Consider the following 23,028-nt stretch of genomic DNA (forward strand, 5'->3'; position numbering starts at 1 on the left):
GCCAGAAGGAAACATGTTCTCTGAGCACAGCTGTTTGGATTCCAGCATCAAGTTCCATCTTATCAGTTCCACAGGCATCAGAAATTATCTTGAAGCATTTAGGCAAATTATGTTGTGAAGAGAGCTGGATTTACAGAGATTAGGCAGACAATAAGAACAAAGTTAAAATCAGAATGGCATAATAAGCCCAGTTTGAATAATAGCTTTAAACCATGAAACTAATTTTAAAGGTAATCAGCTGAACATATTAAAAAGTCCAGACATACGTGGTGAGAATTATTATATGGAGTCTTGCTTCAACCACTTAGGAAAAGCCGTTTATAGCATGGGAAGTTCAACTTGTCCTGGTTTACATTTCCATGTCTCTGGCTATAGCATCAGATAGTTTGGTGAATTTCTGTGTGGCCCATACATTACCCACAGACTTGTTTCTTGAAATTTATCTAGTTTCAACTTATAGGGGTTAAGGCACAAAGAAGTTTGCCTTTTTGTAATTTTTTGTAAGAAATTTGGATGAGAAGAACCCGAAAAAATTAAGAAAATAGTATACAGAGCTACAGTCAAATAATGAATGTATTATACCTGTTTTTTTTTAGAAGTATAACTTTTTTTTCTCTATATTGATCACATAGAAACCTCAGGTTTAATAACTTCTTAAGGCTGGGAAGCCAAACCAAGGCAGACTTCAGGTTTTATTTACTGTTGTAAGGATGCTGGCTCTGACAGAAAGTGAGTTTTTATTTACTTTTTTTAAGTCTAGGGACCTTTGAAGTCAGGCATTGTATGCATATTTTCAAATATGATATTTTAGTCAAAGCTTTGGTAATAAATCTGGAAAACAAACATTTCAAGTAGACAAACAAAAATGTTTTAAATAAAAGTCATACGGACATGATTTTATCAGGTATTCAATGTCATATAGTCAACATTTGTTCTGCTTAATCTCCATTAGTAGTATCATGAATCCACCCATTTCTTTAGCAGAGTTCCGGAAATTTTTGTTTAGTCAATTGTCCTTAAAGTTATCAGAAACCTGTATGTAAGAGTGTTTGTTGGAGTCTGTTTCATGAATCTGAGTATAAATGATTTTTAGAGATTTTAAAAATCTGATGAAAGTTTACAGTCAACAAGGAAACGTCACTATATCTATGACAGATAGTAACCAGAATTATGACTGATAATATATTAAACTTCTATAAACTTACATGCTTGTAGAAATGATGTTTTTGAAACATTCATATCAACAGCATACCAATAAATGAAACTAAGTAAGATCTAGTGTCACTTATCATTGGACCATGTTTCTTATACAATTTATCCAATGAGTCTAATCATTTAATATCCTTTTAAGATGAGAGATATATATTTTGAATCTTTCCAGGGACCCAACTGGAAATTTTCATAATTAATTCTAGGTTAAAGATGCTTAAGTTAGAATTCAATTTAGGGGAGGTTTGTCAAAGATGTTAAAGGGCTCAAAACATTTGACCAAAACAAAATCAGAGAACACTGTAAAATAGTAGTCATTCATCTAACCAAAGTGATAATCAAAAGACTTTGAAAGCAGTACAGAAAGTTACATGGATGCAAAAACCTTCACCAGTAAGCCGGTAAACCAGGCAAGAAAGTATGTTGACAACTTTAAAGACATTTCTAATTTTATGTAATCATTAATTTTTAAACCAATTAATTTGCCAAACTTTTCTTGTCATATGAACTAAAAATAATTTAATTTAATTACTAAATATTTTATGAGTGTTCATTTATTTAAACCAATCAAAATACAACTTTTGAAGAGATTTCTTGCTGACTACACAAGATTTTATTATGTAGACATTACATATGACATAATGCATGTGTATATGCACCAATACGTCTAAATATATATATATATAGTGTGTATATATATATATACATATACACATAAAAAAGGTCTTACAGTTTTCATTTTAGGATTTTAGTCATGGGATATTAAAACATATAAACTCACCAGTTTATAAAAACCAGTTGGACCTAAATCATTTTTCTAACAAAATGGGATAAGGTTAAGATTTTCCTAAGTAGGCCGTCTCATAAAGGCTGTCAACCAAATTTTGGGCAAAGCAGTTTGACTCAGTTATCAATATACTGGATTGTACAGAAAACACTTCACTGTGAAAATGTGACTGAAACATGTGAGAAGGCTGAAACCATAAGAGTTCTCCTAAGAACTAAAATACCAGTGTTATTTTCCGAGAGGGTCAGTTTGGAACCTGTGACTCCCAGTGTGGAGTTTGCTGTACTTGCTCTTTCTCGTTGGCACTTCTACATCTCCAGTATCTGTTACAGCCCGAGCAGGTTCACTGCCTGCTGCTCAAGAGGAGATCAACACACTGAGCCAGCAGGGGTTACAGCAGAGAAACAGTTTTATTATCACAGGCACCATGCGAGGAGAGGGGAGTAATTTCTCAAATTCATCTTCCTCAATCATTTGGGAGAAAAGGTTTTTAAAGGGACTTTGGTGAGCAAAGGGCTAGGGAATGGGGTCTGCTGATGGGTGAGGGATGAGCTCATAGGGTTGGAATGCAAAAATTATCTTCTCAGTTGGTAGGTTTCCTGGGTAGGGGCTTTCGAGGCTGTTGGATCCATTCCCACATCTGTGCACGGGTCTGGTTGGTGTCAGCAGGTCTCCAGGATGCAGAGTTTGAAAAACACCTCAAAGACCAGTCTTAAGACTTAAACAGCAATGGAGTCAAAGTCTTGGGATTTACAATAGCAATTTTATCTATAGAAATAGTGGGGGGAGTCACATATCTGGTGCCTGTCAGGGAGGCACAAGTAGTGCAATTAAGTAGTAACCCTTTGCAGCAGCAAGGAAGTTAGGGAACAATGGCTCTTTGATTTCTGTCTGTATCTGTACTTCTATAAAAATGAGACCTGGATTACTATTTATACTTTGTGGCTTCACAGTACTTTAATATGGACAGTTTCATCTCCATGTGTCCCTGCCAGTCTGTGAGAACAAAACAGGTTGTGAAATATTTGATACAAAAGGCCTTTGGTCCAGTTCTGGCAGATACAGGGCTTGGTTTTGTCACGAAACCAAGTCAGTCCAGACTTTTGGTCTGTCCATATGTAATCATTAGTGTCCGTCAACTTAGCAAAGGGAGCAAGCTGCAGAGGCCTGGCTTGCGAGCCATCCAGAACATCTTATCATTTAGCAAGCATTGACATCATGAGGGGTAGTGTCAACATCATCTAAGAGGTGCAAGAATGCCTTCTGTGGAATCAAACCATTGATCACAATATTGCCCTAGAATGTCACCCAGAAGAGATAAAAATTTTCTTTCTAGTGACTTTACCTGAGAAAAAGACACTTTTTCTGTGTTCAGTTACTCACCAACAGCAGCAGTACCATAACATGTTTTCTTTGGCTGTGGATGCCACTGCTTGTCATATCTCCATCTTCCAGACCAGTCCCACCAGGCACTCACTTTGGCAGAAACAAAAATGAGTTCAAGTTCCTTTGTATGATTTACATGGTGGCATAACTAGCAATTGGATTGATTAGTTAGTGTGGCCAGGGTTTGAAAAACTGGTGCAAAGGGATGCTGGGTCTGTGTCTGACCTGCTGGAAAAACAGTAAGAGTTAGTAAGAGTGAGTCATAGTTTGAAAGAAAAGTCATAGTGGAAGATTAAAAGGGAAATTGGGATAGGTTGAGGCAATCCCCACTCAGCTTCCCATGTGCAATCCTCGAACAGGGAGGCTCAAAAGAAAAAGGGTTTATGAAGAACCCTTCTTGAGGGGAGGGGAAAAAAGAGAAAAAAAAAACACAAAAAAAGGAGTTGTTAGATAGAAGATGTGGTTTCTTGATCTAAGATCTTGGGAGAAACCTGTCTACTTTTTGATGTGATGTCTGCTTCAGGGGCCCGGGAATTAGCCCTGGAAATCCTTGCTTTCAGGTCACTGTAGGGGTGATCTTCCTACTGTCTCAGTGCACTTTGGTGTAGCTCGCATGAATCCGGGAAAATTTTTCTTTTATTTTGATGGCCATGTAGGTAGTTAACAGTACTTCAAAGGGGCCTGCCCGGAGAGATGATAGTACATGTGTTTCTCTAAAAATTTTGATGTATACAGACTCTCTTGGTCAAAAAGGATGGCAGAGCATATCAGTTGGTGGAAGCCATGCTCCTTTCACCTGCTGATGATATGTTTCAAGCATATTAGTCAGTGTCTGCATATAGCTAGTCCCGGTATCAAATTGTTCACTTAAATCCCAACAGTTTCCAGACACCCTGGCAATAGAATATCCCTGCCTCCACAGGCATCTTTGGAGTCTGTGTAAATAGTGGCAAAATTTCCTTTTACCAATATATAATCTCTAATGAGGGCTATAACAAAATTGACTCAAGGAATTTTTGGGTGAGCTTTTGAGTGCCCAGAAATATTTTATGTTAAAACTAAGTAACAGTTGCATGTACCCTCTGGAGTTTGGACCTAGAGGCTTTATGGCGTCACTCAGTCAGAGACTTTCAAAGAATGAGGATGTCTAAGAGGACACCTGGTTTATGGAGTAAAACATTGTCCATATGCTGAACAAGTAAGGAAAAAGAATGGATCCCCGGCTAAACGTCAAAGTATGAATCAGCTGTGACAATTTGAGAGAATACTGAAGGACATTCACAGTATCTCTGAGTACTCAGGTCCATGTTAATAGTCTCACTGTGTAGGTGAATGTAACAGAAATTGTGAAGTAGAGTGAAATGGAATTAAAAAAAAAAAGTTGAGCAGAGGTCAATTATTGTACTATTAAAGTCACATACTCTAAAAAAGCATTTCAATTAGTTTCTATTTTCTAGAAAAATATTTGATGTAGCAATTATTTCTAAGATAATCAATTAAAGTACCTTTGTGGTAGCAAAATATTATATACATAACATATATAGACACAAGGAAATATAGCTATACAGATGGAAGAAGATGTAATCAGTCTTACAAACAATTTTTTTCCATGGATCTTAAAATTATATTTTAATCTAACTACAAATCTTTGCATATTTTGTTGTTTTAAGCAATTGCTAGCTAGGTAACACTTCGCTGTTAGGAAATTTTTGCAATTTCTGTAACTGTTTGCTTAGACAAACACCTAGTATGTATACATGCATAGGTAGGTGAAGTAAAGTAGTTAATTTAAGGATCCCATATTTGGCTGCATCTTGGCTGTGACTCATAGGTCTCCATTAGCAATTAAAACATTATTTCTCCATAAAAACCAGACAAGAATAAGAAAGAAAGGAATGCAATACAGAAATATCTGTGAATTCTTGAACACATGACTAACATGGATTGTACCCTAACAATTTACTGTGAGTTTCTTTATGACACAGATAGATATTGTGGGTGGTCCACACAAGGTTTCACCACTGAGTCGGTTCCCGCCTCTCACCTGTGTCTGAGGTTCTGTCTCCAGGGGTCTAACACCACCGAGAGGGCTCAAAATGCCGAGTGATCAGCTCTCATGTGCGTTTCCTGGATGAGCCTTCTTTTAAATAATTTTGTTGGGGATTCCCTGCAGGGACACGTCACACCAGGGGCAGTCCCCCCAAGCACTCCCACTTGTACCCACAGTCACCCAGGCGTGCCTTTGGCCGGGAGGAGGAAAATGCCCTTTCTCTTTGGAGCTCAGCAACTCAGTCTCTCATTTGTCTACAAACGGGACAGTTCAGTTTCCTCTTTCCTTTTATAACGGCCCAGAAAAGCCAATTCAGAGAAATTTGGGGAGGAAGAGGCCATGAATGGAGAAGACCTTTTTGAGTTCATCACCATGTCAAAATTAGGACCCCTCAAAACTACTTCCCAGTAAAAGTATTGACAGATCAGAAAAATCCATGACCATCAACCAAGATCGTGAGGGCCGTGCAGTCTCAAGAGAACTAACCTGTTCAGACCAAGTGAAATCTTGAAGCAGGGTGAGCACCCGAGGGGGCCATGCCTTTACCTGGCACTCATGGTTGGCTACTCTCTCAGGGGTTGGTGAGTCTTCTGGGTGCCACACAGGTTGACATCATCTTGTGAACAGACAGGAACCCAAACTCGGAAAAGTAAATGAAAGAGGTTTATCCTGAGCTGAGTACGTGTGACCATGGACCGGAAAATCACAGGCAAGAGGTTTTCAGCGAGTGCTCTCACTCTGATTGGGTTACATCTTGGCTTTATACCTTTCAGAAGGGCAGGGTTTGCCCATAATTCAGTATACAGAAGGTATACATTGGTTTTGCCCCAAAAGGCATGACATGTCAAAGGGGGGTATTACAGGTTACCGGTGGGTTTAAGGATACTGTTTGGAGATTCTCTTTGTATTGTAATAACCATTGTGTTTATCCTAAAATAAAGTATTATATAAAATTTAACAGCTTAGGGATTTGTTCTCCTAAGCAGAAACTGTGCTGTGTCTGTGCAGTGGACACATAACGTCCTAGCTAGTAAGAGTTGGACAAATGAACAGTGGATAAGACCAAAGGGAAAACTGAAGCTGCCAGTTTAAGCCCTTGTAACCACAGCTTCAAATCCCTAATGGTAACGTTCATATCAAATGATAGAAAGAGGGAGTTAGAAACACATTTTATGTGTACCTTTGCAGAGACATTGAAATCAGGGGAAGAAAATACATCGTATCTAGGATTCAATGGCCAAAACCATAATAACTTCATAAGCTTTTGACCATAAGTATGTCTTTCTGTGCTCCTATGTGCTTCATGTTTCCATTATGTTAATTTTCTGACCATTTATTTTAGTTCAGCCTGTCTCCCTTTTTAGATACTTAAGAACATTAAACACATGGGCAGTTTTGTTCATAAGGCAGGAGATTTTGCTGTTATTGTGAGACTAACATTAAATATCCCTAACTTATCAGAAATGATACAAACACAGACCATTTTGCTTTAGGATAGGTTTAGAGTTGTAAGATTTTTGTGCTAAAAACTGACACTTTAAACACATCAAACTGTCCAGGAGCATACATAAAAATGTATGCTCACAATTTGAAAAAATTTTCACTTTCACTTCACCATTCATACTTACCCTGTTTAAATAAGCCAATTCATTTACCAAAGTTTACTAAATTCATAGGAAATACAGAGTAATCTTGCTTCTTTTTAAGTAAGTTAGGAGTGCTGCCTTATGTATAAACCAGTCTGGCATCATGTAAACACAACACATACTACATGGATATCCACAAATAAATCTAAACACATGCACACATATAAACATACACACACGTACACACACACACAATGTTCCATCACCTTTAACCTCACAATTCTAGCCATGAGGTTCTGATAGAAACTCCCCGGTTTACAAAACATCACTGGACCAGAATTACCTCTGACAAAACTGGTCTCTTTCATATGTTTGAATTTTCATGGCCGTGAGAGTTAAGCTAATTAAGCCTATGGACCAAAGTGTTGGATAAAAGAGTTTGGTGGCAGTCTGATTTTAAAAAGACCCTTTTATCCTTTTTTTCTTTCTTTTCCTTAGAGGAAAAAGAGTGCTCAATCTTTGTGTTTTAGCTTGAACTCACTGTAAGATCTCCAAGTAGCTTTGAATGACAAATAGCATAAACTTTGAGTCCACCTCAAGAGCAACAGGAAAACTTAGCAGGTTGAGAGTTGACAGAACAGACAACAGAGACAGAGAGCTTGAAAGACTGGACATTTTAAATTCATAGAGGCAGGTCGAGCACTTGAGCTCTGAATTTTCATGGATGCAATTTGCCCTTCAGTTAAAACATGTGCACAAGAATTGGCCCTAACCAGCTGCAGTCCTAGCGTACCTGGCACGCCTTTGAATCTTGCCATTTACACACACACTTGTGAGTAGAGTTGCCGGAATGCGACCGGGGTGCCCAGATAGGATCATTCTCCTTGCCTTTTCTCACTTGTAGAGGATTGGCTTCCCATTTTTCTTTACAGGAAGCAACCGAACAGCGGTCTAGGGGTCAGTGTAGTGGATCAGAATGTGCTGATTGTGGGCAGGACCGCACAGGGTTTCACCACTGAGTTGGTTGCTGCCTCTCACCCGTGTCTCAGGTTCTCTCTCCAGGGCTCTAACACCTCTGAGAAGGCTCAAAATGCCAAGTGATCAGCTCTTATGTGCATTTCCAGGCTGATCCTTCTTTTAATTAATTTTGTTGGGGATTCCCTGCAGGGACATGTCCGACCGGGGGCAGTCACCCCAAGCACTCCCACTTGCACCTGCAGTCACCCAGGTTTCCCTTTGGCTGGGAGGAGGAAAATGCCCTTTCTCTTCAGAGCTGAGCAACTGAGACTCTTATTTGTCTACAAATGGGACAGTTCAGTTTCCTCTTTCATTTCACAAAGGCCCAGAAAGGCCAATTCAGAGAAATTTGGTGAGGAAGAGGCAATGAATGGAGAAGACCCTTCAGAGTGCACCTCCAAGTCAAAATTAGGATCCATCAAAACAGCTTCCTAGAAAAAGTATCCACGGCTCAGAATATACCAGGACCATCAACCAAGATTGTGAGGTCTGGGGACACAGGAGGACTTACCAGTTCAGCCCAAGGGAAAGCTTGGAGGTGGGTGGCTTTGGATGCTGTGCTGCTACCTGTTGCTGATTTTGGGCTCCTCCTTCAAGGAATCCTGAGTCTTCTTTGAACCTCAGGTGTGAGCACCATCTTGTGAAAAGAAAAGAACCCAAACTCTTTAAAATAATTAAAGAGGTTTATTCTGATCTGAACATGCATGACTGGCTCACCTGGAGCACATGGCCTCAGGAGGTCCTGAGAATATGTGCCCACACTACTGCGGTGCAGTTTGGTTGTATAGGTTCATGCAGGTAGGAACTACAAATAACTCCCTAAGTCAGTATGTGGAGGGCATGTATTGTTTTCCCTGAAATGGCAGGACATCTTAAAGTGTGTTCTTATATGTTATATGTGCACTTACAGTTTCTTTGACTTGTAACTGGTTAAAGTATGAAGCTTTGTCTTAAGTCTTGGAATTTCTTAACTTAAGAAATCTGTTGCCCAGATTCGGTGGCTCACGCCTGTAATCCTAGCACTCTGGGAGGCCAAAGGTGGGTGGATTGTTTGAGCTCAGGAGTTCAAGACCAGCCTGAGCAAGAGCGAGACCCCATCTCTACTAAAAATAGAAAGAAATTATCTGGACAGCTAAAAATATATATAGAAAAATTAGCCGGGCATGGTGGCGCATGCCTGTAGTCCCAGCTACTCGGGAAGCTAAGGCAGGAGGATTGCTTGAACCCAGGAGTTTGAGGTTGCTGTGAGCTAGGCTGACGCCATGGCACTCTAGCCTGAGCAACAGAGTGAGATTCTGTCTTAAAGTATAAAAAATATAAAAAAATAAAAATAAAAAGAAATCTGTTAATGAGAGATAAGCCATTGGATGTTTACTGAAACTCAAGAGGTCTCTTATGTAAATTGAAGGCATATAGGTTTGTTTTAGGCTATTTTCCTTCTATAGCCTTAGGTCTGCTCATGATTTGGTGTCTCACTGTCATAAAGTATGATGTCTCCAAAAGGATAAAGGAGCACCTACCGTTTCATAGCCAGTATCTGAGCCTTAGGTTATTTCTGCAGTGCCCTTTGCCAAGAGGGCGTCCATTCCATCACAGCTGGGGGGCTTAAGATTTTATTTTAGTTCATACAAACCTGACTGTAGAGAGTTGTTCTTTTTCTCTTGATCCACCACAATCACTGTGCGGCCTCTTCTGAAGCTAGTGCTCTGCGGAATTATTTACATTAAGCAGAAAAATATTATCACCTTGCTATGAATACCTGGTCTACTCCTAGCAACACCAAATCTTAACAGTGCTAGGTGAGTTTCCAAATATTAGAGTTTGCTTCTCTCTTCTTAGTGTCTCCTTTTGACCAAGCTAAAGTCAGGTTTCTGGATGTAAATCAATGACCTCTACCATTTCTGTGATTTGCTAATCAGCTGCTTGTCTAGGGAGCATGGCCTATAGAAATACTAGGGCTTTTAATTCACCATCTTATAATAGGACATCTTTTTGTTTCTAAAGCATTTCATAGTCATGAACTAACCTAAAATCATACCTACCACAACAATAAATATTTCTTTCTTTATCTTTTGGCAATTGATATATCTGAATGATGGCAATTAATGCAACCATCTGGAATTATTTTATTTCTGTGAGAAGCTTATATTTCAAGGCCTGATTTAAGTTTCTTATAGCATACTCAGCTTCATAATTTTTAGTTTTTTTAAATTATTAACCACATAAAACCACATTAAAATCAAGGTTGTTTTGTCTATAAGGTTTAAATTATTGTGAATAGTTCCCAAAATTCTGGCAAGTAATTGTTGGGTTCTTTCTTTAGGTGATGAATGAAGGGTGGCTGGATTCAGAGTGAAGCAGCAATGAATAGAGACCTTTGAAGACGAAAGCAGTAATATTTCACAGGATGCCAGGTGACTGCCAGTAAAAGAGTCTGTGGAGGATAGGAACCAGTAAGTGTAGTAGAAACTCTGGAACTAAATCAATGGAAGTTTTCATACATTTTTCTATTGCTGTTATAGATCCCAAACAAGGTGGATATGGCTTGGCCACTAGATCTAACAAAATACTGAAATAAGCAGTAGGTCTCTAATGATTCCCACATACTTGAGTCAGCACTTGGTCAGAGTTTTCATGAACAAAACATGAAAAAGGATTTGTGAGCCTAGAATCCTAGAGAAAAATCTGATAGTTTATATTTCAGTATTTATGTTTAAATAGCAGCATGCTTCTTTTAACTTGAAAAGTACACAGTTATTAAAACATACTTCTATTAATATGTTTTACTAATATATAATTAACCTAATATCAACTCTCTTTTGGATTTGCCAGGTTTGGAGCACTTTAATTTTTGCACAGAGGGAAGTAAAACTTACTTTTTTGTTGTTTTTAAATACCAAGGTTGAAGGACAATGGCTCTCATAACAGTTTTGAATTATTTAAAACCTAAAGAGTTTTAACAAACCTAATTATTCCTATTTTCCTTTGTTTTGTAGAACAAAATTACTGTTTTGAATTTTGGAAAGCTAAAACAAAAAATAGTAGTTACAGAAGACATGATATAAATCATAACTAATGTCAGAAATAATTTCATACATTTTAAAAACACTGTAACAATTGTAATTGAAAATAAATTATGAAAAGCAAACAAGACTTCTTTTTAAAAACTGATTTAGGAGTGTAAAAAACAATAACCAAAATTTAACAGAATTACAAGAAGAAACTTCCACATAAGCATAAAATAGCCCAGTCATTTTAAATAAAAATGTCACTCATTTTGTTTCTGCTTTATAAGTATTTATATAATAATTTAAAGTAAAGGACTTATATGTTTAGACATACACAGATATATAAATATAAAAATTGGTAATAATAAAAATTCCCTATGGTTTTAACAAATAATTAACTAATCAGTATATTAAATAATACATATATATCATATTAAATTTGTCCTGTGGATAAACTATTAATTTCTTAAATAAGAAGGAAATCATATCTAGTTTCTTGTATACATATTTTCATGTCTCTAATTATCGTATCTTATATAATTATTTAAATTAAGTGTCTTCATATTAAATATAAATGTTATATATCATAAAACATAGTTTATATATTATAAATGAAATTATATAATATTTATATTAAATATCATCTTTAATTAAAATAACCTTTTCCAGACAGAAAAAAAGAACTAGAGAATAAAAAAAACATGAATTGTTTTATTGTTTTTTCTCTATCAACACATATTAACAATTGATTAACAATTGAAATAGATGAATATACACATATTCACATACATATACACACACATACATATTTATTTGTGTTGTATAATTTTGAACATACTGTATGTGCATGCATATATATATATATCTCCTCTGAGGGCAACTGGAGGATATATATTTTGTCCTTAAGCCATTGCCATTCAAAAATAACAAGAATAGATATTATCATTATTTATAAGTGTTTTGTGTCTGTTTTTTACTAAGAAACTTTCCAGGCTTTCAAAACTTATTAATTAACTGAATGATTTATCTAAGATCTTAAAGGTAGATAAGGATAGGGAAATTGTAATTTATCTAATACATTAAATCCTTATGATTTGTAGCTTGTAAAACTATTATGAAATTAAAACGTTTAGAATGGGATCCATTATTATTTCATTTAGTTCAATATAAGTTGGTACATATAATTTTGTGTTTTAAGCAGTGATGAGATCAGTGGTAATTTACTTATAAATCCAATATAGGAAATTTATAAAATTTAAGTCACAAGAAATTTTACCCTCTTATTAAACAAACAAAAATATTGTTCCTAACAAATGTTTCCATTGTAAGCTGATTTTTTAACATGAAATCATACCATACACTAAACTTTTTTGATGTTGAAACCAAAGCCATTACTTCTTAGCTCCTAACTATCGTAACAGAAGCTTACTATGTAAATAAGCTTTTAAGCGTCTACCAAAAGAAACACCACTTAATAACTTTTTTCTTCTTCCTTTTTATGTTTATAGCTTAATTGATGTATGATTAGCATACCCTAAAATTTGCTCACTGGAAATGTAAACTCAAATTGTTTTGATAAATTTGTACTTATGCAAACATCACCACAATCCAGTTTTAGAACATTTTCATCACATGCAAAAAGTTCCTTCACAATCATTTGCAGTTAATCCCGTCTCCCACTCCCCACCTTAGACAAATGCTGACCTGCTTTGTCTCTGTAAACTTACTTTCCTAGACATTGTATGTAAATGGAATCACACAATATGCAGACGTTTTTGGTCTGGCTCCTTTCACTCAGCATGTTTAAGTTTCATCCAGATTTTAGTACTTATCAGTAGTGTGCTTTTAATTACTGAATAGTATTCCATAGTATGTATATACCACATTTCTTTAATCATCTGCCAATTGATGCATATTTGGATTGCTTCCAGTTTGAGCCATTATGAACAACACTGCTAGAAACATCCACGTATGTGTCTCTGTATGAATGTGTTTTCATTTCTTTTAAAGAGATTCCCAGAAGTAGACTTACCAGGTTGTGTGGTAAGTCTAAGAAATTGCCAAACTGATTTCCAAGGTAGCTGTACCTTTTTACACTCCCACCTACAACATGTGGGGATTCCAGTTTCTCTGCATGCTCATCAACACTTGTTATTTTCTGGGTTACTGCAGTCATTTTAGTGGGTATGTAATAGTATATCATTATGGTTTTAATCTGAACTTCTCTAATGGTCAATAATGTTGAGTATTATCACAATGTGCTCATCATTCACAGGCCCATTAGCCATTCTTATATCTTCTTTGGTGAAATGTCTGTGCAAGTCTTTTGAACATTTTTTAGTTTTATTCTTATTGTTGAGGTTTACATGTTCTTTATATATTCTGGATTCAAGTCTATCATCAGATATATTATTTGTGATTTCATCTTCCAGTGTGTGGCTTGTGTTTTAGTTTTCTTAATGGTGTCTTTAGAAGTGAAAAACTTTGTAATTTCTATAAAATCCATTTTAATGTTTTCTTTTATGGACTATGCTTTTAATGTTGTCTGTATGAACATTTTCCACAACACAAGGTAATGCATTTTTTCCCTATTTCTTATTGCAATTTTAAAGTGCTGGCTCTTACATTTGGATTTATGATCCACTTTCAGTTAGTTTTTATGTGCTGTGTGAAGTAATAATGCTTTTTTTGGCTTATGGGTATTCAATTGTTTCAGCACTATTTGTTAAAAGACTGTATAACTTTGTCAAAAATCATCTGACCATAAATTTGAACATTTTTTAAGGACTCTCAAATAATTTTCATTGATCTATATACCTGACCTTGTGTCAACACCATGATGTCTTGATTACTGGAGATTTATAGTAAGTTTTGAAAACAGGTACATAAGTCCTTCAACTTCATTCTTTTATGTAAAAAATGTGTCTTCATTATTTTAAGTCCTTTTCATTTCCATATAAATTTTCAAATCAACTTGTCTATTCCAATAAAAATGTCTACTGGGATATTTATAGGACTTGCTTTGAATTTAGAGTTTAATTTGGGTAGAATTGTGATCTTGACAATACTGAATCTCTAATCAATGAATACAAAATGTCTTTCCACTTATTCCTATCTTCTAAATTTCTCTCCGTGATGTTTTATAATTTTCAGTGTACAGGTTTACAAATTTTTTGCTAAATTTATTCCTATTTTATTCTTCTTCATACTATTTTGAAAGAAATTTTTATTTCATTTTGTTTATTGCTAGTATATAGAAACAATTGATTTTTGTAGTTTGATCTTGTATCCTACAGAGTTATTAAGCTCATTTATAACCTTAAAAATCAGAAACAGAAAAATAAATGCCGTATGTTCTTATAAGTGTAAACTATGGCTACACCAGGGCACACAGAACGGTATAATGGAGACTTAAAAGGAGGGAGGCGGGAGGGGGTGAGGGATGAAAATTATTTATGGGGTACAATACACACTATTCAGTTGATGGGTACAAAAGCCCAGACTTCACTATATCACATATACATGTGACAGAATTCAAGTTGTACCCTATTCTATCAAAATAAAACAAAAATGAACAAAATTTTACCATTAAATAAACATATGAATAAATAAATGGGCTACATGAGGAGTGGGAATCTCCTAGCGAGTGAGATCATTCTTGGCATTTTCAGGAAAAACTTGATGTCAGAAGCATCAATGTGAAAAACATCACTCCTCCATCCAGAAGAATTCAGGCTGCTTGGACTTATAGATGTGGCCAAAAGAGGGCCCAGCTCTGAGGTCATTAAGTTACTGAGCCCTTTTGATGACTCACTAGGACTAGATGTAGGCCTTACCTCAGATATAAGCCCAACCCCTCCATTTCCAGAAGAGGAAGACCTCACAAGTCGGGACATCATTGAGAGATAGCAGAAAACTTCCCAATTTCATTGTGAGGAACAAAGCTGAGCTCTCTGATGGTTTATTTTCTAAGGACCTCTCTCAGGTGGCCACTTTCATTCCCACCACCTGAATTCTCTTTCTGCAGCCCAGGCTACAGTGGGAACTGCGTGGGCTTTCTCACTAAGAAAACCGACCTTGCTATGAAGCTCTCTCTGTCCACGCAGATAGGACGCATCCCTCACAGGCACAGTGATCAAGAAAACTCAAGTGGCCGTCTCCATTGCAGTCGTCTGGACTTCCAGGCGAACATGACACACAAGGGAGGATAAGCAGGTAAGCCGAAGACTCTGGAAAGCAGGGCTGGCTCCGGACGAAATTTCTGGAAGTCAAAGTGGCAAAGTGGAGGACTGTGGCAGCCAGAAACTGAGAAGTCATGGAGGATTAGGAAGCAGAGGGCAGGAAGCTGTAGAATAGATGAGACTCACTGGAAGTGGCAGGCAAGAGGGTGACCTTGAGACATGACCACAGGAAGGTGGTCACACCCAAAGGGCGGGTGCTGGAGCCCAAGTTCAGCCCTTCAAGTCCATGCGGGCTCTGCTGCACTCAAGCTCGGCAACCAGCTTTTCATCACTACCCTTTGCCTGCACGGCCAATCCCCAACTCCGCTCCAGGTGCGTCACAATGTCACCCCTGTGACCTCACACTCCCCCACTCCTGACCCCACCCACCTGTTATTTCATGGAGGCAAGTCCTCCTCTCGCTGTCCCTGTGCCAGGGGCACCCACTAGCTTCACCCCTTATGTCCTTCGAGCCGTTCCCTCTCACCTAGCCGCCTCCACTGGTCCAGCGGAGCAAGATGTCCCAAGTTTTCAGGTGGCTCATAATTGAGGCTCATTCCCAGGATGCTGGGATGACTGGGCCCCAGGAGCCAAGCGGACAGGCTTCACAAAAACACAGGGTAGGGAGGGGTCGGAGACTTGCAGCTGTCTACTGTCCTGATTCTGCCACCAGCATTTGCCCCCCCTCCCTTTGAGGCACTTTCCCGGCCACGTCCATGAGTTCGGAGGGTGACAGTAAATCAGCTCGACCATAGCTGTGAGGAATAAAAACCAGGAGAAACTGAGCCCCCAGGTGTGTGCTCAGCTTTGGGGAGGCACAGCCTGGGGGCCTGGGTGTGGGGAAGAGAGGCTCTGAGGGCTGGGGTCCAAATTTGAGGATCAATTCAACAGCTCTTCCCCCACAGGAATCAAGTATTTTTTTTTAATACTTTAATCTGTTGGGGAGCAGCCTGGATGGAATTAACATGCCACCTGGGGAGAAAAATTGATCAATGTCACACGTGCACAAAAAAGAGTATACTCATTCTATTTGACAACTTCATTTGATTATCCTAAAAAATAATGCATTGGAGGCACTGATAAAGTGAGTGTTAATAGGGTGTTATTTTTCATTATCAACACTGTAAAACATATATTTCACAACCTATTAGTCTTACTAATTGTCATTTTCTTACATAAAAGTACATCTCTAATTCTTATGTTACCTACAGCATTTTTATCTCAACTACTGCAAGGTTTGCCTGTTGATGGGCAATTGGATAGTACTTTTTAAATAGTTAAATCAAGCTAATATTTGAATTTTTAAAATGACATTCACTGGGCCAGGCGCAGTGGCTTACACTTGTAATCCTAGCACTCTGGAAGGCCAAGGCAGGAGGATCGTTTGAGCTCAGGAGTTCGAGACCAGCCTGAGCAAGAGCGAGACCGCATCTCTACTTAAATAAAAAAAAAAATAGAAAGAAATTTGCTGGAAAACTAAAAATATATAGAAAAAAATTAGCTGGGAATGGTGGCACATGCTTGTAGTCCCAGCTACTTGGGAGGCTGAGGCAGAAGGATTGCTTGAGCCCTGGAGTTTGAGGTTGCTGTGAGCTAGGCAGATGCCAGGGCACTCTAGCCCAGGCAACAGAGTGAAACTCTGTCTCAAAAAAACAAAAACTTGATGTTCTTGAGCTTCATCTATGTTGAGACATTTAGCTGGCATTTATTCATTTTCACTCCTGAACTTTATTTTATTGTATGACTATATTACCATTTATTGATTCAGTCTTCTTTTACCAAAATTAGGTTGTTTTCAGTTTGGGGCTATTATGAGTCATGTTGTATGAACATTCTTATACACATATTCTGTTGAATGAGTACTGTACTCATGGTCTGTTGAAATAAATTCTAGTGTTACAGAAATGCATAGGTTCAATACCTTACTCGATGGTAACCTGATTTCCAAAGTTACTTTACTATTACACCCCAACCAACATTAGATGAATGTTCAAGTTCCTCCACATCCTGATCATTTTCACACATTTTAAACCTTATCAAAAAGATGGTGTACAAGGGTGCCTTATTTTGGTTTCAATTTTAATTTCTATTACTACAAATGAATTTTAGCATCATGTCATATACTTTGAGACAGTGTATTTTCTCTTCTGTGAAAAGCTTTATGTCACCTGACCATTTCTCCATAAGACTGTTATTTTTTAAATCTATTAAAGAGTCTATCGATTTCCCCATGATCTTCAGTCCTCACTAACAGTAATATTTGTTACTCATGGAATCTCCATACAGTTCTCCACATTTCCTAGTTCCTTTTTGGATAGGTGGAACCATGCTTTTAATTTATGGGACAAGGTCTCTGAGCGGTCACTTTTAAGTCAAAGGACTTATGAGCTGGCACATGATCCTCTCGTTCTTGCTACTCTGGCCATAATGACCAAAACGACCACAAGGCTCCCAAACGTACAGCTACAAGATCATTAAGCTGCTTTTTGCCTGGATCCCTGAGTGATTCTGGGGAGCAGATTACGCATCCCACCCCCACCCACCCCAGCCAACTCACACTGGATTTGTGTTGTGAGAAATGTGAAGGAGAATCTGTTACTACTGTATATGCTAGTCTGACCTTGACTTAACTGCTCATTTATGAATCAAATTTCCAGGCAGGTAAAAGTTGGTTTTGAGCTCTGTGTTATGTTCCACAGGACCATTTATCTATCGCACAATGAACAGTATGTTATCTCAATGAGTATAAAGTGTTTTTTTATTTCAGCATATTATGGGGATACAAAAGTTTAGGTTATGTATATTGCCCTTTGCCTTCCTCCCCCAAGTCAGAGCTTCAAGCGTGTCCATCCCCCAGACAGTGCGCATCGCACTCATTATGTATGTATACACCCATCTCAGTAGGGAAAATCCCTGTACCTTCGTCTATCTTCAGGAGTGTTTTGACTATTTTTATTTTTTATTCTTTTATATATTTTTAGGATCATCTTCTCAAGTTCTGTGCCAGAAAAACCCCATTGAGATTTTGCCTGCAATTACATTAAATATATGATCACTTTCGTAAGAATTTGTATCTTTGCTCTACTGAATGTTTCATTAAAGAATATGTGCTCTACTGAATGTTTCATTTAAGAATATTTTATATCTCTGCATATTTGTTTAAAAATGTTTTTCAATATATTTTATAATTTTTTCATAAAGGATTTATACATCCTTTATTATATTAACCCCTAAATACTTCATATTTTCATGAAGTATTTTCTAAATAGTACCTGTTAAAAATTATTTCATACAATTGATCCCTACTTGTTTATGAATGTTCAATTAATTTTACATTTTGATATGTATCCAGCCACCTTATTAATTTTATTGTTTCTAATACTTAACTAAAATCTCCTTTAGATATTTAACATAAGCAATCATAGCATCTGTGAATAATGACAATATTTTTTATTCTTTCAAATATTTATCTTACTTCACAGATCCTGCCAGGATCGTCAGTACAATCTTGAGAAGAAATTATAATAGCAGGCATCTTTTCTAATCATTTAATATCCTATTAAGATGGGAGATATATATTTTGAATCTTTCCAGGGACCCAACTGGAAATTTTCATAATTAATTCAAGGTTAAAGATGCTTAAGTTAGAATTCAATTTAGGGGAGGTTTGTCAAAGATGTTAAATGGCTCAAAACATTTGACCAAATCAAAATCAGAGAACACTGTAAAATACTAGTCATTCATTTAACCAAAGTGATAATCAAAAGACTTTGAAAGCAGTACAGAAAGTTACATGGATGTAAAAACCTTCACCAGTAAGCCGGTAAACCCAGGCAAGAAAGTATGTTGAAGGGGTGATGCCACTGTGGGGGCAGGGGACATGCAGGGGACATGAGATACAGCCAACCCTCTTAGAGTATAGGAAGCTTGGTAATTTTTTACAGGATTTCACATGAACAGAAAAGAACAGAGAATAACATGACCACCTATTCCCCTGTTAACAAGTAAAAGATTACAAAACTCAATGTCCTCATGTATCTATGTAAAATCATCCCCTAGACAACAGTTCTCCCACTGTGGACAGCCACTCTCATCTGTGTTTGCTGATATTCTCTACTTATTTACATTGTTACTTCGTATGTTTGTATCTGTAAATGTGTATTTTTGGTTTGTTTGTTTTTATATCAATGGTAACATGTATGCTCTTCTGAAACTTGCTATTCTATGGTTTTGGGATTTATCCATGTTGATCTATATAGCTCAAGCTGGTTATTTTAACTGATGTGTAATGTTCTAGTTTATACAACTACAATAATCTTCTCAATTGTTGAACATTTAAAATGTTTCCAATTTTCCATTACTATGTAGTGGTGAAATACAGTAAAATAATTTCACTATTATAATAAAAAATAATTTTTGCTAAAAAAAGAAAGTATGTTGACAACTTTGAAGACATTTCTAATTTTATAAAACTTTTCTTGTCATGTGAACTGAAAATTTGATTTAATTACTAAATATTTTGAGTGCTCATTTATTTAAACCAATTTTGCTGACTATACCAGATTTTATTATGTAGGCATTACATAGGACATAGTGCATCTGTATATGCATCAATATACCTAAATATATATATATATATATAATGTGTATATATATATACACACATAAAGGTCTTAAAGTTTTCATTTTAGAATTTCAGTCATGAGATAGTAAAACATATAAACTCGTCAGTTTATAAAAACCAGTTGGATCTAAATCATTTTTCTGACAAAATGAGATAAGGTTAAGATTTTTTTAAGTAGGCCATCTTATAAAGGCTGTCAACCAAATTTTGAGTAAAGCAGTTTGACTCAGTTATCAATATACTGGATTGTACAAAGAACACTTAACTGTGAAAATATGACTGAAATATGTGAGAAGGCTGAAAACAAGAGTTCTTCTGACAAGTTCTGACAGTTTCTTGGACTCAATTCTTCATCCTTGAAGATAATAATGTCACCATTTCTTTTAGTAGAGGGAAGGTGTCTTTATAGGAATTTTATGTTTTACTTTTAAAAAAGGTCTGAATGGCAAAATATTTCTTTAAAAAATCTGCTGGTTTTCAAGAGGGTTTCCTTTTTTAATAAGCAGTCTGCCAGAATAGCTAAGGATTTTATAAAAAGAGTTTAGCTAAGGGAATGATTAAGAGGAGAAATTGTAAAAGGGGAAGAAAAAAGTTCCAGAAATAAGAGCCTAAGCTGGCTTTCAGATAATATTTTGTGGCCAGGTAATCTTTGGGTCTTGACTGATTTTTTTTTTTTTTCAGCTTCAATGTATCAATGAGATGTGCGTATCTTATTTAGAGTCTATAATTTTATAGCCACAGTCAGCAGAGAGAGACCAAAAGGCTACAGGAGTCTACCCATGCCAGTTCCCTGTGATCCTTCCTATATAGCAAACACCAGGTCAGGGACTTTAACCAGCCCCAGCCCAAATGCTATCACCCAAGAATGGGAAATCTCTCTATTTTTCCAAATCTTGGAGGATCGTATTTTATTCTAGCTCTCCATGGACAGCCTCTTTTCAAACCACTCATATTTGAAAAGTAATTGCACCAACTTTAGGTATTCAAAAGAAAAACACATTTTCTAATAGATTTGGAAAAATAGCTTTATTTAGAGTCTATAATTTTATAGCCATGGTCAGCAGAGAGTTCAGTTGGCTGGTAACCCATAGGCCCAGCGGGTGCCATGCTCAGCAACCCTGATGCAGCCCAGGGTGAGCTCCGCCAGCCCATGTAGGGGCCTGAGTTGCAGCCACACATGCAGGACATGTGGGCAACAGAGCCAGAACAGCCCGGAGTCCGTGTGCTCTAGAGTGTGTCACTGGGGGGACGGTTTCCTGCTGGCGGTTGTGCTCATGTGCAGTGACGGCTCTCTGATGCGTGCATGCACACTTGCTTTAACGGCTCTGGTGGTGCTTGTCCTTGCTAGGCTGTGTTTGGTGCTGCCTGGCGATTTGCTCCTGTCAGAAGTTGGAAACCGGGATTTCCCTTGTTGGAGGTCGTGGTCAGATCGAGTTGTCTTCATTGCACTGGACCCCTTCAGCAGCTCTGACAAGACCAGAGTGGGCCTGGAAGGCGAGGCAGGTGACAGCGCCTTCCTACAGCCATGGTACCACATCTGGAAAAAAGATCTCAGCAAAATTCACCAAGCTGCCAGCGCTGGTGACATAGCAAAAGTGAAGAGGATCCTTTCGCTGAAGAAAAAGGTCTTGGATGCCAGAGATAGAAAGAAGAGGTAATGGGAGCAGCCATTCCGGGCCTGGGTGCAGTTGGCGGGTGTGGGGGAAACGCCCTTCCCAGACTGGCGGGAGCCCGGAGTCCTGTCAGTGAGGGCGCCCGGCTGTCCTCCCTGTGGGCCCCGCAGCACCTGGGATGTGGAAACCTGGGAGGGGTCCAGCACCAAGGCCATCTTCATGGGCAGCAGCACAAAAACAAAACTTCAGCTGCTTCCCCGTTCACTCATGATTCCCCTTCTAGGACACTTTCTTGCCAATTTTAGCTACTTAACTAACACAAGTATATACGGTGTTTTATTGTTAATGTACACATTTTAAATCATTATGTTATACACCTTATAGAAAGGTACATAACAAGAGGAACAGTTCACACACTGTATCAAATTCTGTGCTAAAACATCTTAGCAAGAAGTTCAATATCCATTTTACGTCAATATAAAACTATGTAAATGTGTCCTTTACTCAAGGAACTTAGAAGGAAACTTTGAAGTGGTTAGATCCTACCATAGTCTTCAATAGGAAGACTCATTTTTCTGAAAATATGAGCTCTTAATAAATTTTACAGGAGCTAAATAAAAGTAATAAGGTTTCCAAATTTTTGAGTTACACATGGTGTCTGCCTTTTACTATTGTGATGACATGAAGAAAAATTTTGTGATGGAGTGAATAAGACTTGCACTTGCAGATATCGAAATGTGCTATTAATTTTCACAAATTAAATCATTTATTAACAGTTGAAGAGACAGATAAATGAATGGAACAGAATAGAAAATCTGGGAACACCCAAATATATGAAAGAATTTAGAACTTGATGGTGACAAATCAAACAAGAAAAAGCTGACCTCTAATTTCAAATTGGCAAAGTACTTTTTTTGCAGATCTACAAGTGCCCCCCCACACATAGGAAAAAGTATTAAGTGTCTCTGCTAAGAGAAGGATTTTAAGTTAAAAGAGAAATGAGATACCATTAATCTATCCAGAATGTTTGTAAGAATGAAGATATTAAATACTAATATTAAACATGGAAAATACTTATATTGGTACTTACAGTTTATGTTGCTGATTTCTTTTCAAATAGACAACTTGGTGGTAACTACATACAAATGAGACTGACGCGCTGCCTGCCTACTGCACTAACGAGGCAACTGTAACTATACATTTAAAAATTGTATATGCCCTTTACCCATCAGTTCCATTATACTAAAATATCCTCAAGAAATAGAGATCATACAATTTGTTTTTCTCAGAAGTTAAAATAATAAGGTCTTAAGAGGAATGCATATGATGGATTTTGTAAATCAATTTGATTGTGTCCATAGATGGAATAATATGTGATCATAAAAGGTGGCATAGATACGTATGTGTGCTGACATGTGAAGAGTATTTAGGTATATCAAGTAAGAATAAAAGTCATTTTGATTATTATACATATACACAAACACACTGTCGTCTTGTGTTAGCTTAAAATATGTACACAATGTGATAA

General features: G+C 37.2%; 1 long non-coding RNA gene across 2 annotated transcripts; it reads right to left on the minus strand.

The window, feature by feature from the left end:
- Positions 1-2,954: 2,954 nt before the first annotated feature.
- Positions 2,955-10,594, minus strand: LOC123622684. 2 transcript variants are annotated; one of them, XR_006729600.1, is made up of 5 exons: positions 10,411-10,594; positions 9,669-9,741; positions 8,547-8,672; positions 5,979-6,072; positions 2,955-3,472 (listed from the first exon to the last, which is right to left on the minus strand). It is a non-coding gene; the product is annotated as an uncharacterized LOC123622684 (long non-coding RNA). The 2 variants fall into 2 exon arrangements; XR_006729599.1 differs by lacking the exon at positions 2,955-3,472 and having other exon boundaries at positions 5,956-6,072.
- Between the last annotated feature and the right edge of the window lie 12,434 nt (positions 10,595-23,028).

The sequence above is a fragment of the Lemur catta genome, chromosome 17 (genome assembly GCF_020740605.2).
Source record: "Lemur catta isolate mLemCat1 chromosome 17, mLemCat1.pri, whole genome shotgun sequence".
Lineage (NCBI taxonomy): Eukaryota > Metazoa > Chordata > Mammalia > Primates > Lemuridae > Lemur > Lemur catta.